At 39.9% G+C, this 19,053-nt stretch overlaps 1 long non-coding RNA gene and 1 pseudogene across 1 annotated transcript; one reads left to right on the plus strand and one right to left on the minus strand.

The window, feature by feature from the left end:
* Positions 1 to 92: 92 nt before the first annotated feature.
* Positions 93 to 14,773, minus strand: LOC110003333 (NLR family CARD domain-containing protein 3-like; annotated as a pseudogene).
* Positions 14,773 to 18,094, plus strand: LOC114917455 (uncharacterized). The gene is made up of 4 exons (XR_010664795.1): positions 14,773 to 14,930; positions 16,202 to 16,307; positions 16,393 to 16,421; positions 17,262 to 18,094. It is a non-coding gene; the product is annotated as an uncharacterized lncRNA (long non-coding RNA).
* The last annotated feature ends 959 nt before the right edge of the window (positions 18,095 to 19,053 follow it).

Consider the following 19,053-nt stretch of genomic DNA (forward strand, 5'->3'; position numbering starts at 1 on the left):
ACTACTAATTGTAGCTCTAGTAAGGCTCCTTTAATTTGATGATAAATATATTGTGGTTTCATCAACTTCTTCACAATAAAAGCACCCACAGATGATGTTAAATGGCTTTATTGTTAAAAACCCATATTGAGAAATGAAATGGGATCGGACAACTCAGACGTTTGAAAACACAAATACTGTTGAGAAACTTCAAAACACAGAATAATTTGTGAAGAAAAAAAAACGGTAAAGACGAATGAACATGCTCAAAACATTACAAGATGTGGTTCACATCTGTTAACATACATTTATTTGTGCAATTAAATTCACTCAGTCTTGCTTTGGTTACAGATACATCAGTCTGGTATGACTTCATTCATTGCAATAGAGGCTCTAACTGGTCTCAAAATAATAAACTAAAATACAATACATCCATTATGTTCAAAAACATGTCAGTTTTGTTTTAATAGTTAACTTAACTATAAGCCTTGATGAATATATAGTTATTCATTGCACAATGCTGACTGTAAACATATAAGGCAGAAGTGTGAGTTAGTTCAATATCTTGTAGGTAACGTAAATCTTTGGCATTATCGATGCCAGGACAGTAGACAACTTCAGTCACGTTTAGTTGTTGACTGTTTTTGACACTTTTTAAATATATACATTTGTCCTTAAAGTTGTGTAAAACATTCTGATCTACCTGTTTGTTTGAGAAATGATTTTGTCAATATTCAAAGTTTCATAATAATAAAGTTATCTTATGGAATACATATGCAAATTTAATCTCTTCGTCTTTAAATGTGTACAAAAACAGATGTAGAAACTCTTCGATGACAAAAATATAAATTGGAACAGTAACCATAAAAAAATGTTTGTCAATGTTTTTTTCCCTTTTCGCTCGTTTATATTCACTTCCTGCCCGACTGATATGGAATTTTTGGGGTCGATACCAATGATGGGAAGAGAAAAGAATCCAATATTGATATATCGGGCGATATCCTCCTTAGATCTATGTTTAATCTGTAGAGATAGATAGATATAGATAAACACACGTTTTTTTTGGATCCCTCAAATGCGGTTATCAAACTCTTGTGGAAAAGATTTATAATGAACACAAGATGGTCACTCAACTGGAAAGTAACTACACATATCTCTGGAGAGTGATACTGCTTGTTGTCATCCATATGGCGCCCTCTGCTGATGAAAGAGTACGGCTAGTGTAATACAATACTCAAATGAGATGCTATTTAACTTGTGGATAAATCTAGAAATATCAGCAGATACCTGTGATAAAATTAGCCGATACTGCATCGCCTCGCTCTACTTTCTATGTGATGTCCGATATCCAGTTAGTTTTGTGTTACCTTTTTAAAGTCGTCTGGATTTAGTTTTCATACAAGCTTTATGTAAACTTCTCCCACACCCACACATTTTACATTTACTTTATGTTCCTTACGTTTTTCTTCCTGTGTAAAATAATAAACCTACATGAACACACAGACATTAAAGGGAACTTTGTTTGCAAACGGAGTGATATGCAAGTTACTGCATTGGAAAATGAACCATCATAACTTTCTTTTTGCATCAATACCATCCTAAGACCCGAACTCTTGCATGGCATGCATTTTTAATTTCTCTTTGCTGATTGGGCTGATTGGGACCTGATGAGTGTAAAAACAAAGAATTATCTTTTTACATGATGTAGTTTCTGAGAAAAATGATGTCCACATATGAGGACAGCACAATACCATCTGCTGTTGCGCAAACAAAGTTTTTCATGCCAACTGGGTTTGGTTTCATTGGCAGATATTGTCGATACGGACAAGCTCCTGTGAAAGGAGTCGTCTGCTCATCAATGGAAACGCATTCTGGTCGAGCCTGAGATTTGCAGCCTTTCAGAATGCGATTCAGAAAAGGCCTCACCTTCCAGAATTTATCACAATCTCTCAGGTCCTCTGGAACATCATCATCAATGAGCACTTTGAGTGATCGCCTCAGCCTGAAGAATCTGTCACGTGAACATTTCAGTGAATCTCAAGGCTTTGGACCAGTACATCCTGATTGCAGGATATAGTATGCAAGACATCAAAATACAGGCACCAAAAAAATGATAAATTTCATCAGTTGATGTGTTGATGAGTGGGTCCCCACTTCTAGCCAGTGACGTAGCATCAGAGCAATCTGCAATCATTTTCATCAAATCTTTATCAATATACTGTTCTATGTAGTCCAGTGGGGTCCAGCCCGCTCTGTCCTGCACAGTTTCCTCCTCATGCTCAAACTGGGCTTGATTTGGTGTGAGCGGAGAAGCCCTCCATCGCATCCCACACCCTTTCTTGGACTGTTCTTGATGGCTTGGTCCTGGTGTTATCTCTTCAGGGACATTGTTTGAGACATCGGCCTCATCCTGCTGTGTCTGAGAGCGACGTCTGGGAGTGCGTGATCTGTCACGATCTGAACGATATCCTTCATTTTCATCACGGAGACGTTTACGTCCCCTGATAGGCTGAGAGGGCTGTGGAATGGGGCCCTCACATCCACTACTGTCCTCCTCACTGGTGCTTGGCTCCTGTCGTGGGGGTTGATATTCAGCATCCCCTACGGGATCATCGATGTCTGACAAATCTTCCACCTCTGAGTTGTCTCTACCAATTAACCCCAATAACTCCATTACTCTTGACAGAGAATAACGCTCTGGAAAAAAATTTCATGAGAAAAATCTAATAAAAATCTATGTAGATTTATTTATAAAACATGCTACATCTGCTTGTACTGTAGTAAACTATTGTTTTCTACCAAAATCATCCCAAAATACTATTTCATTCTCATGTTTTGTTGCTAGCATTTATGATCACATATAAACATTTTCAACAAAACTAACAAAACTAAGTCCCTCTGTCCACATACGTGGACATCATGTTTAGCGGCATGGTAAATCGTTACAGTTACTAACTTTTGTAAAATTTTCATTCCATAACAAACATTGAACACTTTTATACATATCTGAACAAGAATCAGCCATGAAATTTGTTTGAATTTTTTACCTGGTCGAAGTTTGGATCGGGAGTTGCCATCTGAACTTCTGGGTGTGTTGTCGGCCATCTTGAATCTAATGTATAATGTGTTATACTCTTCTGACACCACTAAGTGGCAGTATAAAGTCCTCGTATGTGGACCCCAGGCCCTTGTAGAGAAAAATTTAATATTGTGGTCTAGACAACCCAAAATGTGATGTCCACATATGTGGACGCCAGGTCGTAGGAGGATACTCCTACCAATGATAACGTTTCTTAGTGTTGCTGTGGCAGTGAGAGGCAATTACTCACAGATTTAATGCAACATTGTAGCCATTAACACATAGGTATGTCACTAATAAATAATGTAACGGAGCTTTAGTCTCAGCAGCGGGCTCTCTGACAGCGTGTTGTTTATCTCAAGCAGGGGAAACTAATGTTGATATCTCCAAGATGGAAAAGCTCACACCTGAACGATCATCAGCCTGCGTGTGTGTTTACTGCACGTGACATTCTTTCTTCCCAAGACACTATTTTGCTAGCGTTAGCATAACCTCGCCTGTCGAATCGACGTCAATAAACCTTGATCTTGAGTAATGTGAATGCTGAAACTGTGAATGCGTTACATTAACGCCCACTGGAGTTACACACACTGAAATTGTTTTTCTCATAGTCCACTGCACAGCTCCTACATTGTTGTTTTTTATATTTGACATTTTTAAATTGTATTTTATATATTGTAATAGCTTCTTATACTGTATTATTGAAGTTGTTGTTAGTTCTGCTTTATTTCCTTGTTAATTGTTTAGCACCAATACACCAAGTCAAATTTCTTGTATGTGTAAATTTACTTGGCAATAAACCCCGATTCTGATTCCGATCTCATGTAGTCGTCGGCTATTACACTTAAAGTAACGAGAGCTTTTACATTTCCTATTCTGCATTACAGGGAGTTAAGATAATTATCCACTTCCGTCTGTCATTCACTGTACACATGTAGCTAATGGAGAGATAGCCTCAATACGATACAGGACACAGGGATGCGGAGGAGCCTACTGACCAGGGTGCGACACCGGGATAAAGAGGTTCAGTGAATGTGGTGTTGAAGGTGTGGAGGTGGATCAGTGTGTCAGAGGAGACTCTGTAGAAGGACAGAGTGCCTGCAGGATAGTCCACATACACTCCTACTCTGTTAGAGACGGAGGAGGAGGGGATCTTTGATTCTTTGTTGTTGTGTCTGACGATGTAACCACGGTCATGGCAGATCATACTCCAGGAGTGATCGTTCCATCCGAACGCACATTCATTACTGAATCCTCTCCTTGTAATTCCTCTGTAAGTCATCGATACAAGAACTCGTCCGCTCAGCTCGACTTCCCAGTAACACTGAGCGGTCACACCGGCCCCGCACAGCAGCTGAGGCCAGTGTTCAAACCTGTCGGGGTGATCAGGATACCGCTCTTCCTCCAACACACGCGTCACCTTTCTGTTGTTGTCAGACAGTTTGAGGAACTTGTACACTGTGTTTGTGTCCAGTTCCAGTTCACAAGCGTCTAAAAAGGGACAAAAACAGAATCTTTATCCTGATTTAACTGTGTGTTTGTATTTTAGATGATAAAAAAGACTAGAAAATGAGTTTAAACAATCTATTTCATTTTAGGCTTTGTGATTTATTGATTGTATTCAATCACAATAATCAATATTCTTTTTAAGGTAAGACCACATGCTATAAGACCAATCCAACAGATGAAAATCAATCGTTTTATCCAGTGTAGTGTGTCTCATATAGGGCTTTCACACTTGCAGAAAACTCCTGAAAAACTCTCTGATATTTCCAGGAGGAGCTGCATGTGTGAAGATGAATTTTTCACTGACTTTCCCTGGAGTTTCTCCTGCCTGACCCCAATATTATTTCTGCACCAAGTCCGAGTGGGCTGATGTGAGAACGCAGCAGGATATTCTCCGGAGAATTCACCTCGAGCCAATGGGAGTGGAGGGTGACGTTTACGTACTGTTGACTGGAGCCAGTAGAGTGTATGCATGCAACTGCTACGATCTCAGAGCATGTCATTAAACAGCTGCATTACGTTGTCTGTTCTACATATTTTCAGGAGTTCACATGTAAAAATGGCGATAGTGAACAACCACAAACACCACATCTAGTAAGCTTTTCAACCTCCTGACAGGTTTAGCACATTTGATTTTCCTTCTATGATACGTTCGGTCACATCGCTGTCATGACTTATGAGAGCACAGAGCGCTCTGCATGCACAAAAGTCAAACAAATAAAATGGCGAAGTGTGAGAAGTCTGATGAAGTTGGTGCTGCAGCGCCCTCTTGCGCACAAACACAGTAAACCTCTAGTTACATAACATCAAAATAAGATGAAATGAAATAAAACGTGTTCATTAATCAAACTTATAACACTCACATTTCCTCACATCACGTTTCAGTCTCTGCGGTCCATCATGGTCCAAACTGGAGGAAGAAACCAGAAGACAATCTAGTTAATACATCTTCACTCAGACCCACCATCAAATAAAAGCCAGAGTTAATCTGTCTGTCTGTTTCTCTGTTTGTCTTGTTGTCTGTCTGTTTCTCCGTCTGTACCTCAGCTTCTCCAGTCTGCAGTTTGGATCCTTCAGTCGAGCAGACAGCCGCTCCTTTCCTGGTTCTCCAGGATGATTGTAGCTCAGGTCCAGCTCTCTCAGGTTGGAGGAGTTCAGAGCTGAGGCCAGAGAAGCACAGCCTTCCTCTGTGATCAGACAACCTGACACACTACACAACACACAGTGAAAAAATAGAAAATGAGGAACATTAGGAGCATTACAAGAGACATGAAATTATTTCAACCGTCCGACTCCCTGCTCAACGCATTCTGGGATATGTAGCTATGCTAATGGAGCTAGCAGCACAACTTTTTAAACAGCTTTTGTCCCTCGTTATGTCAAAATCATCCACATAAAGAAAACAGTGATATTCTATGTTGGTTTGTTTGAATAGAAAGTTGAATTGAAGACCACGATTGTGCAGCGGAGTTGGGCGGTGTGACTCTAGCCGAACTGTTGGCTTTCAGTGGGCAGGCACAGGGAGGATAAAGTGCCAGGCGACAGGACATCGCTCTGGGTGTAAGATGAAGCTGTTTTTGCAAAGCAGGAGCTTTCTGGACAAAACTGGTTTACTGGTCTTGGGGGGGAAAGAGGGAGTGCCTTTGCACGACTCTGGCACGTCTCACCTAAACACTGCCCTCTGTATTTCCAAATCAACCACATGACCTCCTCAGAGGACGTGCAACTAGAAACGGCTCCCACAGGCATGAAGGTTGAGCGGTGGAGCAGAGTAGCTTTGCTGCACTTGATTGGGCGTGTATGTTTTTTATTATTGGTTTGAAATTGATTGTGCAATAAATCTCTGAGCTAACCCCGCCCACTTTCCACCCAATTTCAAAAAATGTTCAGAAACTGAAACGACAAAATCTCAAAAAAGTAACTTCTCATCCTTTTAGAGAATTCATATTTTGTTCATAAGATCCTAAGTAACATAGTTAGAAGCTTTTTGTTGATTTAAGTTCCAGGGGCTTTAAAGGCTTTATATGTGATTTTTTGATCCAGCAGATGTCGCCCCTTGAGCACCAGCATAAAACCAAAACAACTTGCGGTGCATTGTTGTATTAGCATGCTAATGCTAGCGATCTTTATTATGCTGGTATCTTCACACTGCATGTAAATTTACCTGAAATGAGCGTGATCTAGAAACACAGTTAAGCAGTGAGTACAGTATGTTATTCTTCTTTTCTCTAGTCCCTCAATTAAACAACTTTTATACACGAGGGGAGGAGTCAGCCGGCCGTCCCGGCGATGTAAACAAACTGAAGATAGGACTCGGAAAACTCTGAAAATATCAGAGACAGTGGGACTCGGGTGTTTCACCCATTGTATGAGTTATATCCTCTGAGTTATTTTCAGAGGATATACTTGATTTCTACATTTAAGTGTGGAAAATCACATATAAAGACTTTAACTGTTCGTTTAAATACTGATATATGAGGAAAGAAGATCTTAGAGGGTCATTGCACACTGACCTGAGAGTCTCTAGTTTACAGTTCTGACTCTGTAGTCCATCACACAGAAGTTTTACTCCTGAATCCTGCAGGTTGTTGTTGCTCAGGTCCAGCTCTCTCAGACGAGAGGACTCAGAGCTGAGGATGGAAGACAGAGCTTCACAGCTTCTCTCTGACAGTTTACAGCTACTCAACCTAAAGAGGAATCAGAAGCACATGAATTACCAACAATCTGAAAACAGAACAAACTGTATTTAACCTGGATGGTTATGTGTGCACGTACAGAGCCCTGTTGGACGCCTTGATCACTGGCAGCAGCCTCAGAAGAGCCGTCTCTGAAGCAGAGTATTTCTTCAGGTCGAACACGTCCAGATCTTTTTCTGATGACAGTAAGATAAAGACCAGAGCTGACCACTGAGCATGAGACAGTTTATCTGTGGAGAGATTTCCTGATCTCAGGGACTCCTGAATCTCCTCCACTAGAGAACTATCCTGCAGTTCATTCAGACAGTGGAACAGACTGATGCTTTTCTCTGCAGGCAGATTAGCACGGATTTTTTTCTTGATGTACTGAACCGTTTTCTTTTTAGTCCGCGAGTTCTCTCTTATTGGTGTCGGCTGAACTTGCATGTACTTCTGATTGGTTTCCAGGGAAAGGCCGAGGAGGAAGCGCAGGAACAAGTCCAGTTGTCCATTTGGACTCTGTAAGGCCAGGTCGATGGCAGACTGATAGAAAAGTGTTGATTTGTTTCCCCTCTTAAAGGACCACCTGGATGTTTTTTGTTCTTTTGACAGCAGGTTGACTCCGGAGCTGGTGAACGTCAGATGGACATGAAGAGCAGCGAGAAACTCCTGAACGCTCAGATGGACGAAGCAGAACACCTTGTCCGGGTACAGTCCTCTTTCCTCTTTGAAGATCTGCGTGAACACTCCCGAGTACTTCGAGGCTGCACCGATATCGATGCCACACTCTGTCAGGTCCGAGTCATAGAAGATCAACTTGTCTTTCATCAGCTGCTCAAAAGCGAGTTTCCCCAGAGACTCGATCATCTTCCTGTTCTCTGGATTCCAGTGTGAATCCGTCTCATCTCCTCCACCATACTTTATGTTCTTCAGTTTGAATGTAACCACCAGGAAGTGGATGTACATCTCAGTCAGGGTCTTGGGCAGCTCTCCTCCCTCTCCTCCCTCTCCTCTCTCTCTGGTCTTCAGCACATCCTCCAGAACTGAAGCAATGATCCAGCAGAAGACCGGGATGTGGCACATGATGTTGAGGCTTCGCGATGTCTTGATGTGGGAGATAATAGCGCTGCATTGTTCCTCATTTTGGAACCTCTTCATGAAGTACTCCTCCTTCTGTGGGTCAGTGAAACCTCTGACCTCTGTCACCATGTCCACACAGTCAGGAGGGATCTGATTGGCTGCTGCAGGTCGTGTGGTTATCCAGAGGCGAGCAGAGGGAAGCAGTTTCCCCCTGATGAGGTTTGTCAGCAGCACATCCACTGAGGCGGACTTTGTGACATCAGTCAGGATCTCGTTGTTTTTAAAGTCCAGAGGAAGTCGGCACTCATCCAGACCGTCGAAGATGAACACAACCTGGAATTCTTCAAACTTGCAGATTCCTGCTTCTTTGGTTTCAGGAAACAACAGATGAACGAGCTCCACCAATGTGAACTGTTTCTCTTTCAGCACATTCAGCTCCTTGAAAGTAAACGGAAACGTGAACTGTATGTCCTGGTTGGCCTTTCCTTCAGCCCAGTCCAGACTGAACTTCTGCGTTACGACTGTTTTCCCAATGCCAGCCACTCCCTTTGTCATCACCGTTCTGATTGGTTCCTGTCTTTCAGGTGAAGCTTTAAAGATGTCTTCTTGTTTGATGGTTTTTTCAGGTCTGTGTGGTTTCATGTTTGACGTTTCAATCTGCCTGACCTCGTGTTCATCATTGACCTCTCCAGTCCCTCCCTCTGTGATGTAGAGCTCTGTGTAGATGTCGTTCAGGTGGGTGTGGATTCCTTCTCTAGCAATCCCATCACACACACAACGGAACTTCTTCTTCAGGTTAGACTTGAGTTTTTGTTGGCACACTGCAGTGACCGTCCCTGGAAAAATAAAAATAAAAGAATGAAATCAACGAGTTGAGAGTTTTCCTTCTTATCATTCTGTATCCAGTTCATCAGTGTTACATTATACAAAACATAAAAGTTTGGTAAGTAAATCTCCATTTCCCTATTCCATCAATTTGAATCAGTTGAAATCCTCTTACTGTTATGCAGATAGTCAGCCATCTCCCCCTGCTTAGCTCTTCTCAAGAAGTGCAGAGTGAGCTTCAGCGTTACATCTCTGATATCCATCTGATCTTCATCCTCATTCTCACTCTCCACGCCTGCTTGATAATCTGGACTTAAAACCCTCAGGATTCTCTGTAGCTCATTCTCCACATACCTGTGGATGTTCTTCTTCAGCGGCTGGAACAGAATGAAAAAAAACTTAATATAAAACTGGTATACACCTTTTAGCTGGTCGAAACAGAATCCTGATGTAGCGTTCATCGCTTGGTTAGTTTTAGTTCAATGGAAAACACAATTTTTTCTACATACCTCAAATGTGGAGTCCAGGTCTTTTTGAGACCACTGGGCCGACTGGGGAGCCTCGGTGCTCTCCTGTTGAACTCTGTGGGAAAAGGGCCAATAATGACACAGCTTACTGAATATGCTCTAGCATGAAAACAAAATGAAGGGCATGAATGTAGGTGGTTTCAAAAGAATAAGAATACTATCACAATACTTGATCTTCAAAAGACTAAGGGATAACTGGGCCAAAACTTGCATCTTCTCTCATAAGAGACAGATAATACACTTCAATTTTCAATTCTTACCTTTCATCTTTAAAGTTAATATCCATGTCTTTAGAATCATCACTCTTGAAGGACACACAGCTGGGTCCAGGAGAGTCTGGTGTCTTCATTATACTGATACAAACAAACAGCTGATTAATGAAAGCATTCACAACTTAGATGACTTTTAATCAGACTGACACATGTTTAAGGTTTCAGATAGAAAATTGGTAGTCAGGACTCAGAGCTGAAGACCTTCACCCTAAAGAATAACACAATGTACGCTGGGTTTAAGAGACCGCCTCAGCAAGAGGGACCACATGACAAAGATGTTGAAAAAACTAAGGTTTAACAGATGACAGCATCCCATGAAGCTCTGGGCTAAAACTTGCATCTTTTCTGAACAGAGACAGATAATACACTTCAGTTTTTCAATTCTTACCTTTTGTCTTGAAAGTTAGTCAAGATGTCTTTAGAATCATCACTCTTGAAGGACACACAGCTGGGTCCAGGAGACTCTGGTGTCTGCATCATACTGATACAAACAAACAGCTGATTAATGAAAGCATTCACAACTAAGATGACTTTTAATCAGACCGTCAGGAGGCAGAGCTAAAGACCTTCACCCTTCTCCATGTTTCTATAAGAACAGTTACCACCCAAAACAGGTGGACACCGTACAGAACACAATACTTGATCTTTAAAGGACTAAGGGATAACTGGGCCAAAACTTCTCTCATAAGAGACAGATAATACACTTCAGTTTTCAGTTCTTACCTTTCATCTTTAAAGTTAGTAAAGATGTCTTTAGAATCATCACTCTTGAAGGACACACAGCTGGGTCCAGGAGAGTCTGGCCTCTGCATCTGTTTCCTGATACGAACAATGAAACCACTGATTAATAAAACATGCAGAACTATGAAGACTTTTTTTTTATTAGAGTCACTTTTCACTCATCTTTTAAAAGGAGTACTTATGGAGCAAGGTCGCTAATGCTTAGCCATGCTAACGTTAGCATGCTAACAAACGTTATCACTTCAGAGTCACTCTGTCCAGGGTTTACCACGAGTACCAGCTGTGGACCAAACAGCCCACTAGTCACTTTATTGAGATATGCTCCAGCTACAATCTTAGCTGTTGGGGTTTATTAGAGTATTTAAAAATGCTTACCGTTACCTTACAGTGCAAAGGCAGCGAGAAGAGGTGTTTTAAATGGATTCTACATTATTTGATAAGAGGACAAATGTCCATCGAGATTCACTTTCCCTGAATTCTAAAATAAAAGACTGGCCAAGTTTCCTCATAGTAGTAGGACAACCAAAATTAAGCCCTGTCCATGGGAGTTAACTTTTGACACTTACTCAACAATCAGTTGGTAGAGTGTGAGCACATTAATCATGAGCTTTGGTCATGCATCCTTAAAAGCTTTATATGTGATTTTTCACACTTAAATGTAATATAAATCAAGTCTATCCTCTGAAAATAACTCTGTGAGTCATGACTGTCTACAATGGGTGTAACACCCGAGTCCCACTGTCTGTGATGTTTTCAGAGTTTTCAGAGTCCTATCTTCACTTTGTTTACATCGCCGGGACGGCCGGCTGACTCCTCCCCTCGCGTATAAAAGTTGTTTAATTGATGGACTAGAGAAAAGAAGAATAACATACTGTACTCACTGCTTAACTGTGTTTCTAGATCACGCTCATTTCAGGTAAATTTACATGCAGTGTGAAGATACCAGCATAATAAAGATCGCTAGCATTAGCATGCTAACGCAACAATGCACCGCGAGTTGTTTTGGTTTCGTGCTGGTGCTCAAGGGCGACATCTGCTGGATCAAAACATCGCATATAAAGCCTTTAACTTTGTACACTTAACATTGTACGTTGTTTTTGTATTGCTGTCTGAATGGTTTAGTCGCAGTATAGACAGATGAAGGATTTATAAAAATGGCTAAAATGGTGAAAACCAAACTGACACTAGCATGTGTCGCTCAACAGTTTTAAACAATGCAGTGCGAGTTGTTTTGGTTTCATGCTGGTGCTCAAGGGCGACATCTGCTGGATGAAAAAATCGCATATAAAGCATTTAAAAAGTCCGTCGTACAGTGTGAGCTGACATACTGCCACGACTTTTACACAATAGCAAAATTTATGTCGGGCTTAAGAGGGGGCAAATATCGCACCTCAGCAAGAGGGACCACATGACAAAGATCTTGAAAAAGGTTTAACAGTTAACAGCATCCCATGAAGCTCTGGGCTAAAACTTGCATCATTTCTCAACAGAGACAGATAATACACTTCAGTTTTCAGTTCTTACCTTTCATCTTTAAAGTCAGTCAAGATGTCTTTAGAATCATCACTCTTGAAGGACACACAGCTGGGTTCAGGAGAGTCTGGTGTCTGCATCTGTTTCCTGACACGAACAATGAAACCACTGATTAATAAAACATGCAGAACTATGACGACTTTTTAATTAGACTCACTTTTCACTCATCTCTACAAAGGGAGTCCTCAGCCTCATAATATGCTAATATCATCAAACTATGGAGCAAGGTCCCTAATGATTAGCCATGCTAACGTTAGCATGTTAACAATCGAGTCACTCTGCTCGTGCTCTCTCTGTCCATGGCGTATTTATTTTAGGAATGTAAGATGATAACAAGCTTCAGTTTTCAGAGCTTACCTTCCATCTTTGGAAAGAGCTTTACAGCCTTCACTGATCATGGACACACAGCTGGGTCCAGGAGAGTCTGGTCTGTGATCCTGCATCCTGACATGAACAAACAGCTGATTGATGAAAGCATTCACAACTAAGATGACTTTTAATCAGACCGTCAGGAGGCAGAGCTGAAGACCTTCACCCTTCTCCATGTTTCTATAAGAACAGTTACCACCCAAAACAAGGTGGACACCGTCTGTTCTCAGATCCTTTAGGCTGATTAATCAAAAGAGAACAAAAGAGGACTTATATATAGAGAGAGAGAGAGAGTATATAATAAGGACTTCAGCTAGCTACACACAGATCTTCATGTAGCTACATCCAGGGGTCACCAAGACGGGGCAGAATGAGCAGCTCAATGAGGACCACATGACAATGATCTTTAAAAAAGTCTGAGGGATTAGACATCACAGCATCCTTGAAGCAGTCCTTTCTCAACAGAGACAGATAATATACTTCAGTTTTCAATTCATACCTTTCATCTTTAAAGTTAAAGATGTCTTTAGAATCAGTTCTCTTCAAGGACACACAGCTGGGTCCAGGAGAGTCTGGCCTCTGCATCTGTATCCTGATACAAACAATGAAACATGCAGATATATGATAATGTTTTTATCAAACTAACTTTTCACTAATCTTTATAAAGGGAGTCCTTGGCTTAAATACCGTCTGTCCACTTTAAAATACAAAATTACTCCAGGGCCCGTTATTAAATAAAAGTTATGACTACAGCTATCACTTTCAGTAAGGGTAAATTATTGAGAACATTATATTATGGCAAGATAGACAAGAAAGTTTACTAAACAGATAGTAAAATGTTATGTGATCACTTAAAGGGTTGACTCATGGTAAATCATCATTATCATGATATTAATTTGTACTTGGTGGAGGGCTTTTCTGGGCCCATCTGCAGTACCCACATGGACCACCAGGGGGCGACAGTTTCTTTTTTTCTATTGTTCATTTTGATAAAATAGTTTTTGACCAACAAGTTGCAACTTGCGTTCCCCTTCCCCTTTCAGATGTTATTTTAACACAACATAAACTTTAGTGATATTAACCAGCGGTTCCCAAACTACTTCTGTGTGGGACCCCCTTTAAGCAGATGAAAATATTTCTAAGCTCGGGATACTCCAGTCCACGTAAACGCACTCATTGTTTATTTTTAACCTTGCTGGGCCTTGTCTGTAACAGAGACAAGAAGACTTTTAAAACTGAAGTCCATTCTGAGAAATCCTGCCTGATGTGCCTAAATGTTATTTATATAATGTCTTGACTGTGATTGCAGCTGCTGTGACGGTGTAATTTCCTGCAAAGGATTCATAAAGTATCTATCCCTGTATCGGGCCCCAGTTTGGGAATCACGATTGCTTTACCCTTAATCTCATGAATAAAATATATCCACATATATTAAAAAGTTCTTAACTAGCCCAGTCCTGTCAGTAAGCATTAAACGGTTTTTTTTGTTTTTTATCACTTCACATCTGCTGCTCTGTCCATATGTATACATATGTATCTTTCATTTGCAGCACATTTACAGTAAACTGTTGCTTTGGAATTAATACAGTTTCTGAATTTGCTGCACGTTTTTCCTAATCTAAGTCAGTTTTTGCAGGTCGGTTAGGGTAAATTCAGCAAACTCACAAAATAGCTTTTAAATATAATTGTATATGTTGAACCCTTGAAATGAACCGGTCAGAACTCGTCCATCTTCACGTGTTTGCAACTTTTATTAAAGAAAAATGCCCACAGCTTGACACAAGCTTTGTTTTTCAGCCTTAACGAGACACACTGATAAAACAAAATGATAGAAAAAAAATACTACTCACTATTATTTGCCTGAACTCTCGTCTCTTTCCGTTCTCGTCCTCTGACGTAGTCCAAGTGCCCTGATACTCCCAAACGTGATTTGTTTTCGACGCACGACAAAAAAAAGATAACGGTCAAGCTGTTTAAACCTATGTGCCATGTGTCAGAGCTGCAGCTCCAACATTTCACTGTTTGGATTCTTCCATCAGTTCCCTCCTCTGACAAACACTGCTGCGTAAAGACCAGGCAGCCTCCATGACTGTACAAACTGTTATGTCGTCTGTGGTTTAACACAAGCAGCTCAAAACAACGCGAGGTCTGGCGTTACTTTCGTTTTTGAAACGGAAGCTCAAAACAGTCCTGTTATCGTGGTTTAAAAAAGAAGCCAATGAACCTAGAAACAGGTTGTTCCTTTACAGTTATTTTTTACATCGAAGTAATACTAGGAGGCAGTTTGTAAAGAAGTTAAAAAGTGTCACTTACCAGCGATAAACGAATCTGCGTCACAGTGAAGGTAAAACCTAAAATTCTTGTAGTTTCCCACCCACCTCCCCCAACTTTATTGAAAAATTGTTTTAAAAGTCACGTGCTCCAACAGTGTAATCGAGACAATTTAGTATGACGTCAGAAACATAAATAAAATAAAGATTCAAACAAGTAATATCAATGTCTACAGGAGGAAAATAAATAGGCTAAATAAAATCTGAGTTGGTCACAGATTATTCCAACAATCTTTATTGTTCTGTTAAAAAAACCAAAAAAAACCCAGTTGTTTACAGTTTTTTTGTATTTTATTTGAAATTCCATGGAAGATTTAGATGCATTTTGTCATTCTACATGTGTGAATATGAAATGTGTGATATAGTGTCATAAGAAGTCCAATGTATATCGGTTTTTATAATTTATAATGACATTGTTATGACAATACTACGTGTTTTACTATGTTCTAACTTTCCATCTATCACTTTATTTCAAAATAAAAACAAACGGTAAGTGAATTACTCAGCTTAAGACATGACATTCAAAATAAAAGCCTCACAAAAACGCTTTTTAAATGCAAAATAATGGAATATCAAACATGCGATTAAAATTTGGATTAATCATGATTAAAGATGATCCCTAATGAGAAATGCAGAACAGACGTGATTACATTAAGAAATCAAAACAACCTTTAGTTTGAAAGACGTTTTATCTGTTAAAACTACTAATATCACTACTTTTCCCAACATCATTAGGCTATGTGAGGCCAAGAGGTAGATGAATGAATGATGGTAAAATATTTGGTCTACACATTTTCTCTAATTGCCAAAATCACATAGAAAATGCTGTATTGTGTAAGAAAGCTTTACTGACTGAACCCTGACTGACATATTATGACATCACAACTGCCCTGTTAAGCACAGGCTGAACAATTGGCAACTAGCGTTGGAGTTTCACACCGCTAACCGCAACAGCTTCCGGTGACTCAATATGAAGATATATGTGTCACTGGAAGCTCCTTTTCAGACTTAGAAAAACAGAACTTTCCAGTCTCAGGGAAAAATGAGGGCGGGATGCACGACCATTCAAAAATACTACCAGGTTTCTAATGATACAAAGATTAATGCAAATATAGCAAATATATATAATAGTATCCCTTTAATTGAATGTCACTGTACTGTATTCCCAATTATTACGCAATTAAGTTCCTTTCCTTTAGGAAGCAATAAATAACATGATTTCTGCAAAGGCTAAAATTATAGCTCTATACAGATGCTTAAAGGTATGTGTTCTTGTTTCTTTCAGCCAGAATATAAGATTGCTGACCCCATCTGCACATTCCTGTTCTCAATCTTTGTCTTGTGCACAACCTTCACCATCATGAGGGATATTGTCATCGTCCTGATGGAAGGTACGGCTCTCCCTCTCCTTCTCCTTCTCTTTTTGATACCTTGATATTAAGTCTTTCATTTACACTTTTTTTTTCTGTCACTCAGGTACTCCAGCTGGTGTGAAGTACAGTGAGGTGAGGGGTCACCTGCTATCAGTAAAGGGGGTTACAGCTGTTATTCTGGTATAAAGAAGCAAAAAAAACAGTCAGTTATATGGGAAACAATATCATTGATGTAAGACAAGACAAGGCCCAGAACTGACCCTTGTGGAACACCTTTTGTAAATGATATAAAATTTTGACTATTTCCTGCTTTTATACATTGTAAAGGTTTGGTCCGAAAGGTTACCTCTTTTGCATTCATTCAACAACTTTACTGGTGTATTGAGTGTAAAGACTTTTTCTTTACAGACTATGAATTATTATTTTTTTTATTTTAAGATTTATTTTGGGGCTTTTTGTGCCTTTAATGGAGGGTGGATAGAGTTGGAAATCAGGTAGAGAGAGAGTAAGGAATGACATGCAGGAAAAGAGCCACATGTGGGATTCGAACCTGGGCCGCCCGCTTGGAGGACCATGGCCTCCAACCACTGCGCAAACAGCACCCCCCCTTTCTAGTCTTTAAAAACATTGTATTCTAGGGGTGCTGGTGGCGCAGTGGTTCGTGCACGCGCCCCTTGTATGGAGGCTGTCGTCTCAGGCAGGCGGCCCGGGTTTGCGTCCCATCTGTGGCTTTTTTCTCGCATGTCGTTCCCCACTCTCTCCCTGATTTCCGACTCTATCCACTGTCCTATCTCTCCATTAAAGGCACAAAAAAGCCCAAAAATAAATCTTAAAAAAAAACAAAAACAAAAAACGTTGTATTCTAAAGCGGTTATTGAGACAGACAAATATTTAATGATATATTTAATATGAACACACAAGGTGACTAACATTTTTATTTCCTTTTTCTATGTCTTCCTCTCTGCTCCACAGACGAGTCAGCGGATGCTCAGACTGTCCAAAGAGAAATAACACAGGCTTGCTTTTCCTCCTACAACTTCCACAGTGTTACAATACAAATGGAGCGACAGTCGGACCAGAAGCCTGACTGTAAACTGTGTGAGGACCCCAAGATGTAGCGGCAGAATAAGGCCAAGGGACAGCTGCTATAACCTCAGTTCACAACATTTAGTCTTTCTGCACTGCTTCTATAGGACCCTGAAGTCTGACATTTAATGATAAAGTCTCATGACTTTGTGTTGACACTATCAAAGATATGTGCCTGAATGAAAGATCAAATGATTTTAGAAGGAATGCCCTTTGGAAGTTTTAACTTGCTTTAAACTTTGATATTCATTGTCTTTTCTTTTAAGTTTTTTCACAATACAATAGAAATTACAATTCATAAAGTTAAAGTTTATCTTTAATGAATATGGTTTTACATGATTGAGTGTGTTGAGCAACTTTGAAATATATATGTCTTATCTACTTCCCTGAACCTACATCGTAACTACAGTTTACCTCATGACCTCATGGGGAGCATTCAGACCATGGCTAAAGTATTCTATTTTTTAAGTATTTACTTACTGCATCAACCTGAAAAATAGTATGCAGCCATAGGCAATGAAACATGGTCTTGTATGTAAATATATACATCAATAAATATTTCTATGCATGGACTACTAACCAGCAACCTCAAACGTACTCTCTGTTGGGAGCAGCAAGTGTTTTTTTAATACGTGGTCAAAATGCCTTTCATTGTCTTTGTAAAGTTCTAATGCACAAACTGAAATAAAATAGTCAATAAAATATTCTTTTTACAAATACTCTTATCTTGTGTTTCTATTTTTCCAATGCTTAAAATCCTTCGAAATGAAACAGTGTAAAACTTAAACCCCTTCTTGCCAACGCCATCTTCACTGTTTCTGGTAAACAAGGTCATTATTGTTCCACTGTCTTGAGGGGCTTATTGATCCCAGTTTACAATCGCCCCATCTCATTGATTTTAAGCAAGCTAGAGGTTTTTATTGGTTGCTTTTTTTTCCGTTTTTTATCCCTAGTGAGGTATTTGCATCTCTTTGGATACTTTGGATACTCTGTGCCTATACATAAAGATAAAAGATTAAGATAAACTTACATTTTTTTTTCGTTACAACAGCTCAAGAAACAGGAAACAGTAATATAATTATTGAAAAAAACATTTGGAAAGACATCATTTTGTTATCTTTGTTTTGTTATTTCTACCCTGTACACGCTTAGATTCTCTTCCTGTATCCAGCCGGTAGATTCATTATTGAAACAGGACATTACTGAACCACTTACATCATGCAGTGATGACCATTGCCTCTATGCAGAGAAACCAGCAGCTACTGCGGAAAGTATTTAGACCAGTAGCTCCTGAAAGCACAAGTTCCAAAATCCATGCAATCCCCATTCCTGTGTAACAGAGTTAATGATTCCACCTGCCGTCACATGACATAGTATGTCCTTCTTTTACTATTTCAATAGTGTAAATACTGTTTAGAATTTATTCCAATGAGTATCCACTGGGACTGATGCTTTGTGTAACATGAGCACTCTCTGCTGGGGCCCGTGCAGACTTGAGCGGTGCAGCCTGCGAGTCTGCACTATAAAGTTACCAACCATGACCAATCAGAAGATATCAGGCTTTTTGAAAAGAAGTTCTTTGTTAACTGATACATACTTCACTGACTACTTCACCCACTTTTTTTTAAGTCCAATATCATTAAAAGAAGTCAAAGGAGCGGCTGTAAATACTCTCACT

Source organism: Labrus bergylta, chromosome 19 (genome assembly GCF_963930695.1).
Source record: "Labrus bergylta chromosome 19, fLabBer1.1, whole genome shotgun sequence".
Lineage (NCBI taxonomy): Eukaryota > Metazoa > Chordata > Actinopteri > Labriformes > Labridae > Labrus > Labrus bergylta.